Here is a 19,218-nt window from a genome sequence, read left to right as displayed (position 1 = left end):
AAGATTCAATTGAGACTGGAGGCTTCAATTATAGAGCGCTACATCGCAGAGGAAGCCATTGAATTCTGCTCAAGTTATATGCCAAGTTCTGAACCAATAAGACTTCCAAAGAAAATAGTACATGAACACAAACGTGAAAGAAAGGGAGTTCAAGGAGTAAGGATTCAATGTGTTAGTGGAAAAGAATTTAATCATGCTCATTTGTACATTTTAAACAAAATAGAGGATGTTATTCCTTACATTTCACAGCACATTAATGAAATTAAGTCAGCACATGCACGTATGAGTGAAAAATGGACACTTAATGAACATAACAAATCCTTTTCAGCTTGGTTTAAGAAAAAGATTTATGCCACTCCGAATGTTTCTGAAAATCTATTGAGACTAGCTCGTGGACCTAACACTAATGTGATCACTTTCGGCGGCTATTACATAAACAATTACTTGTTCTATTCAAAGCAGGAAGACGATAAAAGTAGTGTTCAAAATAGTGGAGTTACCCTACAAGCTAAGGCTGTACACTTTTCCAGTTCCAAGGATAAGTATCCAATTACAGCATCAATAAGTTATTTTGGAATAATACAAGAAATTTGCTAAATTGATTATGCCACTTTTAGAGTTCCAGTTTTCAAGTGTAAATGGGTTTATAGTAAATCTGGTGTCGTGACAGAAGACCTCAGATTCACTTTGGTGGATCTTAACAAAATGAGTTACACGGATGAACCATTTATCATGGCTAGTCAAGCAAGACAAATATTCTATGTCGCTGACTGTTGACTCTCTGGCAAGTGTACCAGATCGTTTCAAGTAATATAATTGGTAAACCCAATATCGTTCTTCCCAAGAGACTCGAAGGCCTTATCGTTCATGCAAATTGAAATCGTAAGACTTGTAAAGAAAATTAATTGGTGAGAATGCAAAAACATAAAATAAACATGCAAATGTTGTTGATTCAATTGACGAGAAAAAGACTATGGATGAATGGAGTTATTGGGGGTTTACAATTTCATCTTATCCGCTCTCTCTTATCTACTCCTCTTATTTAATTTGCTTTGTTATCTAATTGTCATGCAAACTTTCTTAGTCTACCCTTAACCTGATCCCTCGGCGAAAAAAGCCTATTACTAATTACTAGCTTGCTATCCCTAGCCTGCCCTAGTAATTAATAACGCGTTAAGAACAGAAGCAAAAACAATTGATCGTCCTACCCCCCTATCCCTAGGTGGTATTGCTTAATCAAGGAATTTCTCACCAGTTCATGACAGTATCGTACGTTCTCGTATCAATAAAGACAAACAACAATTATCGAATGAGTTAAACGATAAAAGCTTTAAACACAAATGAGAACCCAACAATTGATAATCAAAGCATACGACAAGCATATAAATAAACAAGAGTTTCAATAAAAGAGAGTTTCAAAAGATTACATTGTTTCCCCCAACAACAAAAGGGTTTAGTTCACCATTGTCATGGTGAACTTAGATGAAAAATGATGGAAGAATGGAAAAGCAAACCTTAGATAGGATAAAAAGGAGCCTAAGCATCCAAGAGATCTTCTCCAAGGAGTGAAAGTTAGGTCTTGCCGCCCTCTTCTGTCAACAGAATGATTCTAAAGTCGCAATAGGGCTATTTATAGCTGAGGAGCGTCACATAAAATAGGCCCAAGTCCAACAGACAATCGCCCAGCGTCACACTTATGCCGCTCGACGGTTTGCCCATAGTCACGCCACCGCCCAACGGTGAGTTCCACCGCCCGACGGTTTGCCTTTTACCGCAAAATTGCCCAGCGTCATCGACTGGGTGTCAAACAGTGGCTTCTCCTCGCATTTGGCCGCCCAACGGTGGATTTTGGCGCTGGGCGGTTCCTCGACTCTTATTTTATTCATTTTTCTTCCTCTTTCTTGAGTATAAGACTTTCATCTTCAATCCCATTCTTCACTTTCATAAAAATACTACAAAACAATGCAAAACAAGCATAATATCGCTAAAAACAGCTTTTGACTCTCAACTGACTCACTTTATGTGTTTTGCTTGATTTTAAGCTCATTCTAAGTCTTAAAGGGTGTAATTTGGTCTCAAATGACATATGAAAATAACTGTTTTTCAACCGTTATCACTGACCCAATGAATCATAAATTGTCAATGGTATTGGAAGGTAGAGCCATGCACACAACTGATGATGAAAACTCTCTAGATATACTTGAGACAAGCTCCTTCTCATCGAGAACCATTGAAAATAATGTTGATGATGTACCCAATGAAATACGTGCAACTCGATGTGATCACAACGAAGGCATGTGGGAGAAATAGGTAAGTATTACATTCATTGTTATCAATTCATTATGATATTAATATATTAACTTATGTTTCAAATTTGTTTAGAGTTCTGACTAGGACAAGACGAGAACAATTCAGATTATATATCCTAAGTTTGGAATTCATTGATCTTTAACCGTTAATTTTCGTAGTCAATTATAAACCATTACATTTGACTAAGTTCTTTCACATGTTTAGTGTAATAAGCAGAATGATTCCTGGGCGTGTGGCTACTACATCATGTCATGGATGAAGACAATCATCCGAGCAAGAATCAGAGGAGATTGAACTGAGGTAGAAATTTACATTTGAAAATCTTAAAAATATCAATAAACTTTTGACATTAAAATGAATATAATTGTAAACTTTCCTTCCTTGATTTTGCAGCAATTCAACACTACTTCTGCATTGCCCAATGTACTAATATAGAGACGATAAGAGAGGAATGGGAAGGATATTTGAATAAACACTTTAAATAACTATAGTTTTAGGTTTTTCCTTTCATGATAGTAGCATTTGCTTACTTGTGCAGCTTTTTAACTATGAATAGATGTATACTGTGAATATATTATTGATAATAGATGAATACTGTGAATATATTCTTTTAAGTTTTGATGATAACATTAAAGTCTTTTTCTTTTACTATTTAATTGGAATTGATGAATTGATTATAACATGGTTTAAATTAATTAATTCTGTGCATTTAGGAATTGGAAAACTGGTTTTTGTATTTCAGGTTTGTTTAAATGAGCTAAAACGAACAAAATTTAATAAAAAACACTAAAGGTAACGTCACTTTAAACACTATCTGACGTTAATATATGTATCTTAACGTTAATCAAGGCGATGAGTGACGTTCATATAATGCAGTGGATAACAACAATAATAATAAAACGATGGGCGAGGATCTCTACGACTGAATGATAGTAACGTCGAACGTAAACATGTTCGACGTCAACCTTACATCATTCACCTTATAACTAACGTCAAATATTCCTTTAAATATAAACATTTATTCAAAAATTGATGTCAAATTTACACTTCGACGTGAATATGATGTCACCAATCTTCTACGTTGACGTCAAGATTACGCCAGTTCTCTCGACCACATGACGAAAAATATTTCTTTAAAAATAAATATTTATTCAAATATTGGACGTCAAACTCTATTCTATAGGACGTACCTTAACGTCGATGTACATAAAAGACGTTAACTTTACGTCAATTACCTTTGTACTCAACGTAAACGAGTTCGATTAATGTCACCCTATAATATTCGACATAAATTTACATCACCCGCTATAACGTCGCTAGCAAATGCGTTGTTAAAGGCCAAAAATAAACGACGTAATAGACTATTTTTGTACTAGTAGTTCAAGAAAATTGAAAGAAAATTACACTCATTTTTACAATCATTTAATAATATAATAGTATATTTATTTTACTTCACTATGATGTTCTTCCACTCTAAATTCTAAATTCTGTTATATAAATTTTTATATCTCACAACTAAATATTTTTTTTATAAATTCAATACATCCTAAAATCAAAATCATAGTATTCCTCCTTATAAGTTCTTATACAATCTCTTCATCTATACAATCAAACATCATACATCTCATCGTTCATTATTATCAAGAAGTTAACACATATGCATAATTAAAACAATCTAAATCATATAATTTATCTAATACAAAGGATAGTAGTAAGTGAAAACACTCTTACGACTAGTCCTAAAGCCCTTAACCTTTCTATAATTTAATTTCAAATGGTGCCCAACGTAAAGTTTACAATGCCTAACATAAAGCTCCTATCGCCTAGAACAAGCATCCAACAACGTCCATTGGGCACTGCCCACCCTCTAGAAATCACTATCAATTGAGTATCCAATGGTCCTTGGGTAGCACCTAATGTCCTAGATCATTGGAGTTCACTATCAAATGAGTGTCTAGCGATCCCTAGATAGTGTCCATCGTCGTAGACTAATGGAACTCATTGACTTCAATTTTTTTACGTAGCATGCCTAGTGGTTTTGTGGTACCATCCAACGTTATATGAGTATTCAACCCTTGACTATTACAACATGTTACCTAATTTACTTATCTAGAAAATTTTATCTCTTTGAAACCTGAGATATAGAAAATTGGAAAAACATGTCATAACCAATTAGTTCCACAAACTCAATTTAGATTTAGTGAGACAATCAATTCTTTAACATACTAACAATTTCAATTCATCATCATAATCAATTCATCAAACGTAAATCAATCTATATAATTAAACTAGTTTCCCTTACTCAAAATTTGATCAGAGATGCTCTAACTACTTAAAAAAACCTTATCAAAGATTAAAACACATTTTTATGATCACAAACAAAGAGATTTTCCTTGAGCTATGTTTTAGTCAAATGCATGGACTAGAGAGCTACATTCAACTCAAAACAATACACTAACTAAAAAATAGAACAAAAAGTAAACTTAATTTGTTTTATATTCTAATCAGTCAGAAGTGTAGATTTTTCTGCTGTGAATTTATTAGTAATACCTAATCGTCAAACAAATAAGAAACAGACTTTAAAAATTAGAAGAAAAAAAAGACAAAAGAAATTTTAGGAAAATAATTTTAAAAAAGATGATTTTTATAAAATGAAATCCAATTAATATAATAGTCTATTTATAAAATAATTGAGTATTATTATTTAAGTCACGGTTACTTTTAAACTATTTTTATATTCTTTTATGTAGTGTAAGAACCTAGAAAATAGAGTATTAGAATAGGTAAGTGTATTAAAATAATGAGACCGAGTATTTTATTTGAAAATAATCTTATAATATAAATAGAATTTTATAAAGCTCGTCTCATTATTTAAAACACCGTCTATCTCTCTAAACTCTTTTCTCTTCATTTTCTCTCACTTCTCTCTACTATTTCTCACTCTTGGACTATCTGTTCGACGATCAGGAAGTGTTTAGGCGATCCTGGTGTCAAGGGCTACAATTCCTACCGATCAATTTCTTGATTTGACCTGGATTTTCTAGAGTTCCTTGCGGTGCAAGCATTGGTCGGGGTTTTCTAAAGCTGTGCAACGTTTCTCTGAGGCAAGGGAAGCTAGATTCTTGCTTTAATTTGTAATTTAGTGTGGATGTGGGATGATTCTATGCTTATTGCATTGGTTGAACTAAATTTAAGTTTTTAGAGTTAATACTTTATGTGTAATTTTACCCTTTTTAAGGTATATTGAGGAACTGTGATAATGATTTGAATTTAATGATGTTTGATGTGTTATTGGCTAGTTGGAATGTTGGAAATGTGTTATGAGAGTGTTTGGTTAGGAATTGAAGTAAGTTATACTTGTTTAAAGTTAGTTTTGAGGAAGTAGGGTAGTGAAATTTTGAATTAAGAGTTGGGTGCCAAATTGGTGAGTTGGAATAGGCTGGGTAGGTCAATTGGGACTTGATTGAGTCCCTAAGTTACTGAAAATAGTGCCAAAAGTGGTAGAATGTGATTTAGGTCCATAAATTGATGAATTTTGTGTTTTGAAGTGAAAAATTGTTAGTAATCACTTTAGAATGAGGTTAGGAAGGTTTAGACACATTTAGTCAAGTATAATTAGGTATATAAAACAATCTAGGAGAGTTAGAAGTTGGGAAAAATAGTTGGAATTGGTAAATTTGGTGTAGGTTGTGTAATTCTGCAGATTTGGTGTTGCAGATTATGTAGACTCGCTGAGCAAGTAGAGTCGCTCAGCGAGTGCTTGTAGAGATGGGCTCACTGTTTGATAATTCACACAATGAGAAGGTGCGTTGAGCGACTAGTTCAGGTCTGAGACCAATGACAATCTTATTCGAATAACGACTAGGTGTGCTTAGCGAGTGTTTGGGGGGCCTAGGCCATTGTTTGGATTTTCGCATAACGAGTTAGGGCGCTAAGCGAGGGGTTGGAGTCTGGTACCACTGGTAGTTTAATTCGCTCAGCGAGTTGGGTCGTTGAGTGAGTGAGTTGGAGGTTGGGGTCACTGTCAATGGATTCACACAGCGAGCTGGTTCGCTATGCGAGTAAAGTCTGTGGTCACTCAGCGAGTGTGTGCGTTGAGTGACTATTCCATATTTCCATGTATTCTTTTCTTCTTTGATGTTTGTTGGTTTGAGTTATGTAATTGATTCAATTGTGGATGATGTATGACTATGTGTGGGTATTATGTGAATATCAAAGTAATGTGCGTAATGAAATTGTGAAAGTATGCATAATTGTGGATGATGTATGACTATGTATGGGTATTATGTGAGTATCAAAGTAATATGTGTAATGAATTGTGAAAGTATGCATAATTATATTTGTTATATATGGGTTCCACGGGAGGACTCTTTTGGTATGGTTAAGTGTTATTAGAATGAATACAGGGATCTCCGTATTGGGGCTTATCCTAACACTCTAATGATCTTTCATCCTCAAATAGAGAGGATTGATTCATGTGGTGAGAGTAGTAGGAGGTCCCAGTGTAGGCGCTACTTGGAGACCTATTGCGCGGTAACAGACTAACCTTGCTTGTGTGGTAGGGTGAAATCCATGGCAATGACTTTGCAAAACAGTAGAGACCACCACAAGTGCACAACTCGACATAGCTTGGTATTCATTCTAAGTCCAAGCAATCAAGTCTAAGTCATAATATGTTTGTTTGAAATTAATTATATCATATGCATGAATTACGTTTGATTGTATGTTATACTAATGAATGATTATTTTATATATAGCTTATCCTTTTGTTTGTGTTATCTTTGTATGTGGCTATGTTTTTTGTTTGACTATGATCATCCTGTGGGTGTGAATAGAGGGAGATGAGCTTTTTGCGGAACAGATGCTTAATGACTTAGTTAGTTTAGAATAGTTTTTATATAGATTTGTTTCATCCCGTTTGTATATAAAGTTTGAGATTTATAGTTGTTTTTGGGATGACTGTAAACTTCACTTTATATTCTGCTGCATAAATGTTCTATAATATCATGCATGTGATAACTCTTTTATATAATCTAATACTATATTTTTGGGATGTTACATGTAGTATTTAAAACAAAATATTTTTTTATACAAAACTAGATTAGAAAATGATTTATATTAAAATTATCAAGCATAATTTACAAAAGGAATAAATTAAAAAATTAATTTTAAGAAAAGCATTTTAATTAAATATATTGAGTCTGTTTAAAGGACATCAAGGTTAAAACCTGTTATAACGACTCTAAATTAAGTATAGTGTTGTAAGATGAATTCAATTTTAGCCCTTCAAATTTTTAAAAGGAATTCAGTTTCCCAAATTTGAAATAAAAATTATTTTAATTCATATGCACTAACGTAGAAAAGTGATACCAATTTGGATAACTGTTGTTAGTGTACACACTTTAAAAGAATCTTACTCGTGATAACAGTTTTGCCCATAATGATCTGTTATTTTATTTGAAAAAAAAAAATTACTAACAAAAATAAGCGCATCTACACATAAATGTTTGCATTTTCAAATTTGGGATAATAAAGACTGTATTTTTTTTAAAGAATTTAAGAACCTAATTTTTTTCATATATATATATATATATATATATATATATATATATATATATATATATATATATATATATATATAGTTAGAGAACCAAAATGAAGTTGCCCATAAACTTTAGGAATTAAAAAAATGCAATCAAACATTTATTAAATTATTGTTCTAGAATATCCTTTCTTCAATTAAAGATCTTTGGAATTATACAAATTATTTTTTTAAATTTAATCTTAGAGTTTATTTAATTTTTCCAAATCTTTAAATCCAAAGTAACCGTAAACCTTGTGGTACAACTTTTCTAAAAGGGATTTTATATATCACATTCAAAAATAAAATTTGGGAAATTTTAAAACAATTGTAAAATAAAAATTAGAAAATAAAAAATATGGATAGTGATCTTATTCGAAAATGGTTATCTGAAATAATAAATAGAAGAAGAAAAAAGTGTGATAGGGTTGGAAAAAGAAAGAAGCATTTTGAATTGGGGTGGTGGTGGGCCCTTAGTTTAGGGTGTCCGTTGTATGTGGGCACAGAATCCATTTCATTTACACCATTTGATTTACATCAATCAAACTATCTCTTTTTCTCTTCTCTATCAATCAAATAAATAATGTCTCTGCTATCAACAAAACTCACCGATATCTCAAAACATAGAAATGGTCCTCTTTTCAGAGTAAAAGCTTACACAGAATGGACCCATTAATCAACTCAACTTTAAGGATGTGTTGCGATGCATTTGAGAAAAAGGAACAAATGGATTTGTAAATATTTCAAAGGAAATTAAGTGTTATTTCTGAAAAGGATTTGGAAATGAAAAAAACCAAATTTTAGAATGAAAGTTTATGAAAATTAATATAAATTTAATTGATGTGATAGATGAAAAATGTTTTAATTAATAAAAATTAAAAATGATTTTAGAGATAAAAATGATATAAATAATATTTAAAAGTAAGTATAATTTTTAACATAAATCATTTGAAATATTTGTATTAAAAACAATTAATAAATAATTAATACAATATATTTTAATAAAAATATATTTAATAAATAATGAATATAATATATTTTAATAAAAATTTCAATTTCCTTTTTGTAATTTTAATTTCAATTTTTCATAAAGAAGTAATAAATATTCTGAATAAAACTAAGTTTAATGTTTTTGTAAAAGATTATTGAATTTAAATACACAATTAAAAGATTAAATTGTACTAATAATCTGAATCAAAAATAGTTTTTATAAAAACTTTCTGTGAAAAATAATTTTATCATCTTGAGAAAATAGAAAAGAAGCTATGTAACTTTATTATTATTTAATATTAATATTAATATTTTATTATATTATTATTAATAAAATTGATAAATGAATTTTTCAGCTTAGTTGGAATTGGATTTTTTGTTGGAATAGAATTTATTATATTATGTAGTATGCATTTTTCAAGATAAATATAAGAAGGTATAGTTTTACAGGAACAAAATTGGTTTTTTCATAAATATTACCAAATGCTCTCCAATCTCTACTAAATGCTCTCCAATCTCTACTAAATAGTTTTTACAGGAATTAACCATCAATCTTGCAAATCCATTCTTTTCTTTCTTTTTAAATACCTTAAAACAAACACAAACAAAATCACAAATTCGTCTGCACAAACAATTGTGGATAGTAAAATCTTTCAAAGTAAACATAACATAAATCTTGGTATTTTTAACTGAGTGGACTCACTTTGTAGAAACTTAACTCAAAAATATATTTAAATTATTATTTAGAGAAATAATTGATAGAATATTTGGAAAGAAAATTCGTAATAACTTATGATAGAATACGGTTAGCAATGTTGTTTTAGTAAAGCCAGGTTAATTACCAAAACCTAAAACTAATATTTGTTGTTTAAAATGAATATAAAAGTATGTATATTCAATTATTTATCTCCTTTTATTTAAAATTCTTTTATAAGATTGTCAATGAGATAATTAATTCATATGGATTGGTTCCCTAAAGATTAAGTTAAAATATGATCAGTTTAATTTCGCTTACTTTTTTGTTAGTCTGAATTTTTGTAATCTAACTTGACCATTAAAGGTTGATGGATTAAAGGGTTGATTGGCTTATGAATGTTTTAGTTTTAAAATTTATTTTATATATTTATTATAATATAATAAAGATGGATTGATTCAATTTATTTTCTTTTAATAGTGAAATCAAATTGTTTATCCAATTTTTCAAATATTATTACGAAGATAGTAATTAAAAATTAAAGTATCAATATATATACTTGAAAAATAAATAAATTAAACATTCAACTATTAAAACATTACTAAACAACATTCTAGTATTTAAAAATATCAAATTGTGATCTTATATAATTAGAAGTGAAAATAATTATAATAAAAAAACTTATAAAAAATAGTAAAAAAATTAATAAGTGTTGTTGTTAGTGGGTTATAGGTCAACCCACCTTTAATTAAAATCAAACATTTTTAATGCTTGGATTAAGCGAGTTAGGTTCATTTCAACCCACGTTTAAAAAAAAAATGTTTAGATCTTTGGCCATCCAAACCCATGGCTGTTGTTTGATCGTTGACCGACCATACTTTCCTTAGATATCTAATCATTTCTGGAATGTAAATGTATGTTTGAGGATTGACATTTTGAAGGTTTTTAGAAAACAAACACCCAAACACATTTACCAATGAAGTAAATTCCAAATATTATGTACCAAATTGCAATTAAGACAATTACATTGCAATTATAATACAATCCATTAATCGTTGTTTAAGACTCTTATTCAGCTTGTTTTCCAAATATGTTTGTAAATATTTCTTCAGCATCTTTTTTTAATCCTTCCATATTGAAATTGTGAGGAAACACTAGAAGAGAAGGGGGAATTGAATAATGTTTTCTGAATCTTTTCTCGATAGAAGATCTAAGCATGATGTACGTAATTCTCGTGAGTTAATTATACTTCGACTGTAAACGTTATTCCGTAAGATCGTTTATAGAATCAACTTAATTTTCTCCAAAGATATAAAAGCAATAAATTGTTGAAGATGTAATTAGTAACGCATAGTTTAAGGCTAGCTTGAGCAATTAAGGAGATTGCATTTATCAACAGCTAGTTGTTTACCTAAAGGACTACAACTCACAAACAATTTTATACTAGTTCACTTGTTAGGGATAGATCCATTTCTCCTCTAATTTAACTTAGAGGGTTCCATTAAATATTCATTGAAGTACAATTTGGTGTTTTAAACCACTCTTGGTGTTCCTAGTCCTATCGTAACCATCATTACTTTTGACTAGTTGAGTTTGACTCACTCATGATTGCGTAATATTATTCATCCCTCCTAGTATCCCTAGACGGTTCTAATATCATTGTGATACATCATCTAGTTAAGTTTTACCCACTCCTGATATCACTAAACTGTTTCAATATCATTGTGATACATCATGTATTCAGTTTCACCCACTCTTGGTTGTGAAGTATTCTTCACCACTCTTGTGTCCTTGATCAACGAATAACCTATAGTTACCTTAGACCAATTGAATATTCGCAACACTCCTAGCTTCTCAGTCAACAAGTAGTTGTTAATTACCTTTGACTAGTTGAGTATTCTCACCACTTCTGGTTTCAGTCAGTTAATAACCTTCTATTACCTTAGACTGGATGAGTATTCTCACCACTCATGGTCTTAGTTAGCAGAACCTCATGTTACCCTAAGTTGTAAGTGTTTTAATTCTCTCCAGAATTGCAATCAATGATAGCTTACAAGTCATTTAGAATATTACTTTTGCAGAGAGGATGTAGTTACAATACAATGCAGTCTAAACACTCGAGGTTTTTGACTCTTTACTATTTTCTCTCATCTTACAAAGGTAAGCAAATAATACAATGACGCTCAAGAGTATTGCTTGAATTTTCTTTTTATCTCTTGTTTTCACTCATAAGGTGAGTAGATATAACAATAAGGTTTGAAAGAATTTCTAGGTGTTTCACTAAATTACTCTCTTTTTCCTTCAAGTGAATATTGTGATGAAACTTGAGAGTACCTTTCTTTTCTTGAGCTCTGTTAACATTCTAGCAAGTGTACCAAATCATATCAAGTAATATTAAACCGGTAAGTCCGAGTATCGTTTTTCCAAGAGACTCACGACACTAAACAGTTGTGCTTTTTCTTAACCAATCAAGACTATAAGAAAAATATTTTGGGGTTTTTGAATGCAAAACAATAAAAGTAAATATACATGCAATTTGATCAATTGAGGCTAAACACAAAAGTGAATGAATGATGTTGATAATATGAGATGAATATGTTATTAGGGTTTAGATTTCACCTAATCACCCTCATACATAAACGAATTCATCTTCTTCATTAATGTTAATGTCACTTTCTATTTTACCCTAAACTCGATCTCTCGGTGAAAAGAGCCTAATCACAATTACTAGTTTACTATCTCTAGTCTCCCTAGAAACTATTCATGCAATACATACAAAAGCTTAAGGCAATTGATTTTCCTATTCTTATTTCTAGGTAATATTCATCATCAAGAGAAATTCTCCAGTTCTAGATTTCCCCGTATGTCTCCATATCGACAAATTCAATGATCATGCATTTGAATGAGTTAAACAAATCATGCATAGAGTACAGAGGAAAATACCCTAACAAATAATGAATGAAAGCATATATATTCAAGAACAATTCAAATACAAGAGAGTTCAGAAGTTGCATCATTCCCCAATAACATATGAGATTAGTCTTCAATCGTCATGGAGAAACTAGGTGTACAATGGAATGAAAGAGATAGAAACCTTAGAGAGAAAAAATGAGAGTTGTCAATTCCCCAAATCTACCCCTAAAGGGGTGAATAATATATTTTTGTGCTTAAGCCATCAAAAGATACATTCTCTAGGACGTCCAAGTGCTTAAATAGAACAGAAAAATAACAGAAAATGGGTCTAGGGCCAAAACAGATCATAAAAATAACAAAAAAATTGGCCCAACTCCAACAGTGCACCACCTGGCGGTGGGTGCGACACCTAGAATGGCCCTCCAACGCTGTCCAGGCGAAAAACAGTGAAAAATTGGTCACAGCGCTCGGCGGTGGTTAAAACTGCCCGGCGCTCCTTGATGAAGGTTGAAAAACAGTTATTTTCATATGTCAATTTGGACCAAATTACGCCCTTTACTACTTGGAATGAGCCTAGAATCAAGCAAAACTCAATAAATGAGTCTGTAGAGAGTCAAAAGCTGTTTTTAGCGATTTTATGCTTGTTTTGCATGGTTTTGTAGCTATTTTGAGAAAGTGAAGAATGGAGTTAAAGATACAGGTCGTTGACTCAAGAAAAGAGCAAAAAAATGAAGATTTGAAGAGTCGACACACCGCTCGGCGGCACACTTAAATCGCCGGGCGGTCCAGAACGAGGAGTAGGCATGGCGATTGACGCGGGGCGGTTCTGAGGGAAACTGCCGGGCGGTGGCGATTGCCGCCGAGCGGTTTGGAGGATTATGGGAAACCGCCGGGCGACACACTTAAATCGCCGGGCGGTGGCTCGCTGGGCTTGGGCCTGTCTTCTGTTGCGNTCCTCACCTTTAAATACCCCTATTTCGAGTTNAGAGTTATTCTTTTGACAGGGGAGAACGGCCAGACCTAATTTTGCTCTCTNGAGAGGATCTCTTGGATGCTTAGGCTCCTTTTCATCTTTTCTAGGGTTTGCTTTTCCATNNTTCTTCCATTTTTCATCTAGTTTCACCATGTCTATGGTGAACTAAACCCTATTGTTATTGGGGGAAACAATGTAATCTTTTGATACTCTCTTTTATTGAAACTCTTGATTATTTATATGGTCTCCATATGTTTTGATTGATAATTGTTGGGTTATCATCTGTGCTTAAGGCCTTTATCGTTTAACTCATTCGGTAACTGATGTTTGTCTTTATTGATATGGGGACGTACAGTAATGACATGAACTGGTGAGTAATTTCTTGATTTTGCAATACCACCTAGGGATAGGGGTAGGACGATCAATTGCGCTAACTTCTGTTTATAATGCGGTATTAATTGCTAGGGTAGGCTAGGGATAACAAGTCAGTAGTTAATATTAGGCTCTTTTCGCCGCGGGATCGGGTTAAGGGGAGGCTAAGAAAGTCGCATAACAATTAATTAATCAAACTAATATTCAAGAGGAGTAGGTAAGAGAGAGCGGATTGGATGAAATTGTGAACCCCCAACAACATCCATTCATCCATTGTTTTCGTTTGTCAATTGAATCACCTTTATTTTGCATGTTAATATTTTTGTTCTCAAATCCAATTTATTAATTTTTATTTTCAAGTCTTATTATTTTAATTCACGTGAACGAGAAAGCCTTTCGAGTCTCTTGGGAAAATGATACTTGGTCTTACCATTTATATTACTTGTACGATTTGGTACACTTGCCAATTTGTCAACAAGTTTTTGGCCCCGTTGTCGGGGACTCGAGGTTTATTTTTCTAGTAGTGTGAATTGATTGAATTTGACTTGGTTGTAATTATTTTTGTTTTATTCTTGTTTAATTTCTTTTTTTTATTTTTCTGTAAAAGTGCTTTTAGGGTGTGTTTCTTGTGTATGCAGGAAGCAATACATACTAGAAGCAGGAAAAACCAACAACCTCTGTTAGAAGGTCTACCATACAAGAGGAGAAAGATACGTCCTTCACGTGAGAGATCTCTTTCTCCAGAAGCTACTTCGCATTCTTCACTTGAGACTTGTGCACTAGAGCTTGAGGAGATGGCCAACCAACCTCCTCCTAGACGCACTTTGGGGGACGCTGCTAATACAGTTGGCCCCCTGAACTTTAACAGCATTGCAGTTCCAGCAGACAATACAACCAGCATGGTGATGAGTTCGGCGCTCATCCAGTTAGTCCAGAACAACCAATTCCATGGGTTGTCAAATGAAAATCCTTACAAGCATTTGACGACCTTTGGTGAAATTTGCAACACAGTAAAGATAACTGGATAGACGGACGACAGAGTGATGAGTCGATATTTTATTGACTGCACTTAGTTTGTTGTACCGAATTTAATCAGAGAATTGTACTTAAATGTCCGGTATTTTCCCGTTTTTCCTAATTGTGCTTAATTTGATCAGAAATTCTAATTTTAATTAATTTGAATCTTCTGAGCTAATTATTTGCATTATTATTTTTAGGGAAAATTTTGGAAGTATAATTTTGGTCATATTGAGGGTTGTCACATAATTCAAGGCTCTTCATAAAAGAAGTGTGCACAAGACGTTGGGCATCTTGGTCATTTTATCCTTTGGGCATATGAGAAGAGGGTGCAACACATTAAATTTGGGGGTGCACAAGGAAAAGGCTGCAGCACATGAATTTTTGGAGGGCTCATGCGGTTACAACTCTGGGTTTGGATTTCATATTATTTTCTTTTTGAAGTGGTGGCTGATTCATTTAAAGGTGCATACGCAACTCATGGAAAATTTGATTTGGAGAGTGAGCTGCAGGCCTTCATTTGGAGCAGCGCATAAAACAGCATTGCAGTAGCTTCCATCCAGCTTCATCAGCCAGCTTCACACGACCCAGCAGCGTAAGCAGGAGGTGCACCCAGCAACTCCAAAACGGCAGCAGGCTCTCGGCCAAGCAGGAAACACGGTTGTAGCTTCATTCCATCAACTTCCAGCACCTCTTCACAGCAGCACCATGGCCCATGTTGATTCAGTAAAAAGAAAAGGTTGTTGCCCACACTTCCACGCACAAGTTCTGTCTTCAATTGGAATCAGCTGGAAGAAGTACCAGGCCCAAAGAAAGAGCACATGGGATGTCATGGTCTGGAAGCAAGCAAAGACCCATGGGAAACCAACTCCATCGCCTTCACCTGGCCCAATGGCAGCCACATCTTCACGGTCCAGCACCCACCAACATCCCGTCCAGGCCTTCCCACATGCACCAGCGTTTCAGCAAGCATCCCCCACGGTCCAGACTTGGCAACAGCAGCATGGAGAGTTGCTGCAGGTCACGGCAAAGTCAAGCAGCTGCCAACAAAAAGAAAAGTGTGTTCCGGCCTAATATCTATTTGCTTCCAGCAGCACCCCACACATACACGTCCAGCTGAAGCAGCAACGTGTTTGTCCTTCAGCCATTAGCTGCTACACGGCCCATAACCAAAAGGAAGAGTCCAGCACACAGCAGCACCACACGGCCTGGTCCAAGTGAATGAACTGCTTCAGCAACGCCCATGCAGCGGCTTTCAATCCAACAACACTCCTGAAGCATCCAACAAGCTTCCAACCTTCATTTATTCCACAACTAAGCCCAACACGTTGCAGCAATTATGGAGGTGCAGTTTCAAACTTTCCAGCTGCTTCGGTCCAGCACGTTGAAGAGAAAGGAAGCGGTGCAGCTCCACGTGCATCAAGCAGCTGCAGCCCATCTCCATGGTCCAGCGACTTGGACAATTGTTTTCCATGTGCAGCAGCTTCTTGAAGAGGTGCAAAAATAGCACCACGGCCCAAGTGGAGGCATACAGCAAGGCACATGAGAAGCTGGTCCAAAGGAGGGGAGAGACACATTACCCTAGGAGATTCGTGTAACAGCCGTCACACACATATTTTTTATTTTTTTTTTACTGGGTGCAGCATTGCAGAGATTCATGGTGCATTTCTTTTAAGTTCATTTGGTTTCCTTTTAGTTTTTGGAAGCGAGGGCTATTACATGTTGTTGAAGGAAGGCAAGCGGTGCTATATGTTTTCATTCTTCATTCTCATGGCTTTAAAGTATTGTTTCGTTTCACTGTTTGCATTTAAATCTTTAGTTAACTTTGCATCTAAAGTTATTTCACATACTTTTGCCTTAAAGTTATATTTCAGCTGCACGGGTTTCTAGACTTTCTTTTTCAATTATTTGCTTGAATGATACTTTTTCTAATTCAGCCATTGCATTCAATGATTCACGCAACTTGTATTGAATTTATTATGCTGCATTGTGTTTTAATTTAGTCATGTGTTTCCTTTGGCTTTTTATTTATAATATGCATTATAAGGTTTTAGTTATTAGTTGCATTTTTATTTTGTTTTACTATTCACGTATTTTAGTATTAAATGTTTTATCTAGTGTTTTATTTTATTTTAATGTTGTCTAGTATTTTTGGTGATGATAATTTAGTCGTAACGTTAGTTTTAGTATCCAACCGTTTCAATCCTGTTAGTTAGATTTAATTTGCGCATTTTAATTTAGTTTAATTGCATAAAAAAAAAACAACACTGTGTTAGACCTGATTCTGAACCGCGGTTTGGTCCTTGAGAGACGACCTAGGGTCATTCCCTAGCTATACTGCATTCCTAAGATGCAATCAAATTTGATTGGGCGGCGACACCCATCAAATTTTGGCGCCGTTGCCGGGGACCAACGGTTCGGTTTTAGGTCTTTTGGTTGTGTTTGTGTGTGTTGTGTTTTGTCTCATTTTGTGAGTGTGATGTTCTATTTTGTGTGTGAGTTCTTGTGTGTATGCGTGTCGCATGTTTAATTGTTGTGTGTTTTGTTTGTTTTGTAATTTTTAGCATTTCCATTCTTCCACTTTCCCCCTTCTTTCTTTCTACATGTCCACCTATCTTGATTTTGTGAATACTGCTTCTTCTGTCTGTTTCTATGATTATGATTCTCCTTTTGCGTCTGACTTTGAGTATGGTTCTCATATATACTCTGCTGATTTCTATGCTTGAGATTGTTGAGGCATTGGATGAAAAAGTATAAAGCGAAGTTTTGTTTTGTTTTGCTTGAGGACAAGCAAAGTTCTAAGTTTGGGGTTGTTGATGAAGGTTGAAAAACAATTATTTTCATATGTCAATTTGGACCGAATTACGCCCTTTACTACTTGGAATGAGCCTAGAATCAAGCAAAACTCAATAAATGAGTCTGTAGAGAGTCAAAAGTTGTTTTTAGCGATTTTATGCTTGTTTTGCATGGTTTTGTAGCTATTTTGAGAAAGTGAAGAATGAAGTTAAAGATACAGGTCGTTGACTCAAGAAAAAAGGAGAAAAATGAAGATTTGAAGAGTCGACGCATCGCCTGGCGGCACACTTAAACCGTCGGGCGGTCCAAGACGAGGAGTAGGCTTGGCGATTGACGCTGGGCGGTTCTGAGGGAAACCGCCGAGCGGTGGCGATTGTAGCCGGGCGGTTTGAAGGATTATGGGAAACCGCCGAGCGGCACACTTAAACCGCCGGGCGGTGGCTCGCTGGGCTTGGGCTTGTCTTCTGTTGCGCTCCTCACCTTTAAATACCCCTATTTCGAGTTTAGAGTTATTCTTTTGACAGGGGAGAACAACCAGACCTAATATTTCTCTCTGGAGAGGATCTCTTGGATGCTTAGGCTCCTTTTCATCTTTTCTAGGGTTTGATTTTCCATCTTTCTTCCATTTTTCATCTAGTTTCACCATGTCTATGGTGAACTAAACCCTATTGTTATTGGAGGAAACAATGTAATCTTTTGATACTCTCTTTTATTGAAACTCTTGATTATTTATATGGTCTCCATATGTTTTGATTGATAATTGTTGGGTTATCATCTGTGCTTAAGGCCTTTATCGTTTAACTCATTCGGTAACTGATGTTTGTCTTTATTGATATGGGGACGTACAGTAATGACATGAACTGGTGAGTAATTTCTTGATTTTGCAATACCACCTAGGGATAGGGGTAGGACGACCAATTGCGCTAACTTCTGTTTATAATGCGGTATTAATTGCTAGGGGAGGCTAGGGATAACAAGTCAGTAGTTAATATTAGGCTCTTTTCGCAGAGGGATCGGGTTAAGGGGAGGCTAAGAAAGTCGCATAACAATTAATTAATCAAACTAATATTCAAGAGGAGTAGGTAAGAGAGAGCGAATTAGATGAAATTGTGAACCCCCAACAACATCCATTCATCCATTGTTTTCGTTATTCAATTGAATCACCTTTATTTTGCATGTTAATATTTTTGTTCTCAAATCCAATTTATTAATTTTTATTTTCAAGTCTTATTATTTTAATCACGTGAACGAGAAAGCCTTTCGAGTCTCTTGGGAAAACGATACTTGGTCTTACCATTTATATTACTTGTACGATTTGGTACACTTGCCAATTTGTCAACACTCCCTATGGCAAAAAACTGCACTTTGGTCAACTTTTCAGCATTCTGGTTGACTGGTTGACTTTTCTGGTTGACTGGCTGACTTTTCTGTATTCTGGTTGACTTTTCTGCACTTCAACTCCTTGATACTTCAACACCTCTTTCAAATCATTCCAATAACCTATAAAATTAGGGGAAAACCAAACATAAAACCCAAAAAACCAACTTTGACTCTTTTATTCTCTAACTTAAG

Source organism: Vigna radiata, unplaced genomic scaffold (genome assembly GCF_000741045.1).
Source record: "Vigna radiata var. radiata cultivar VC1973A unplaced genomic scaffold, Vradiata_ver6 scaffold_111, whole genome shotgun sequence".
Lineage (NCBI taxonomy): Eukaryota > Viridiplantae > Streptophyta > Magnoliopsida > Fabales > Fabaceae > Vigna > Vigna radiata.
This window is presented reverse-complemented; position numbering follows the sequence as displayed.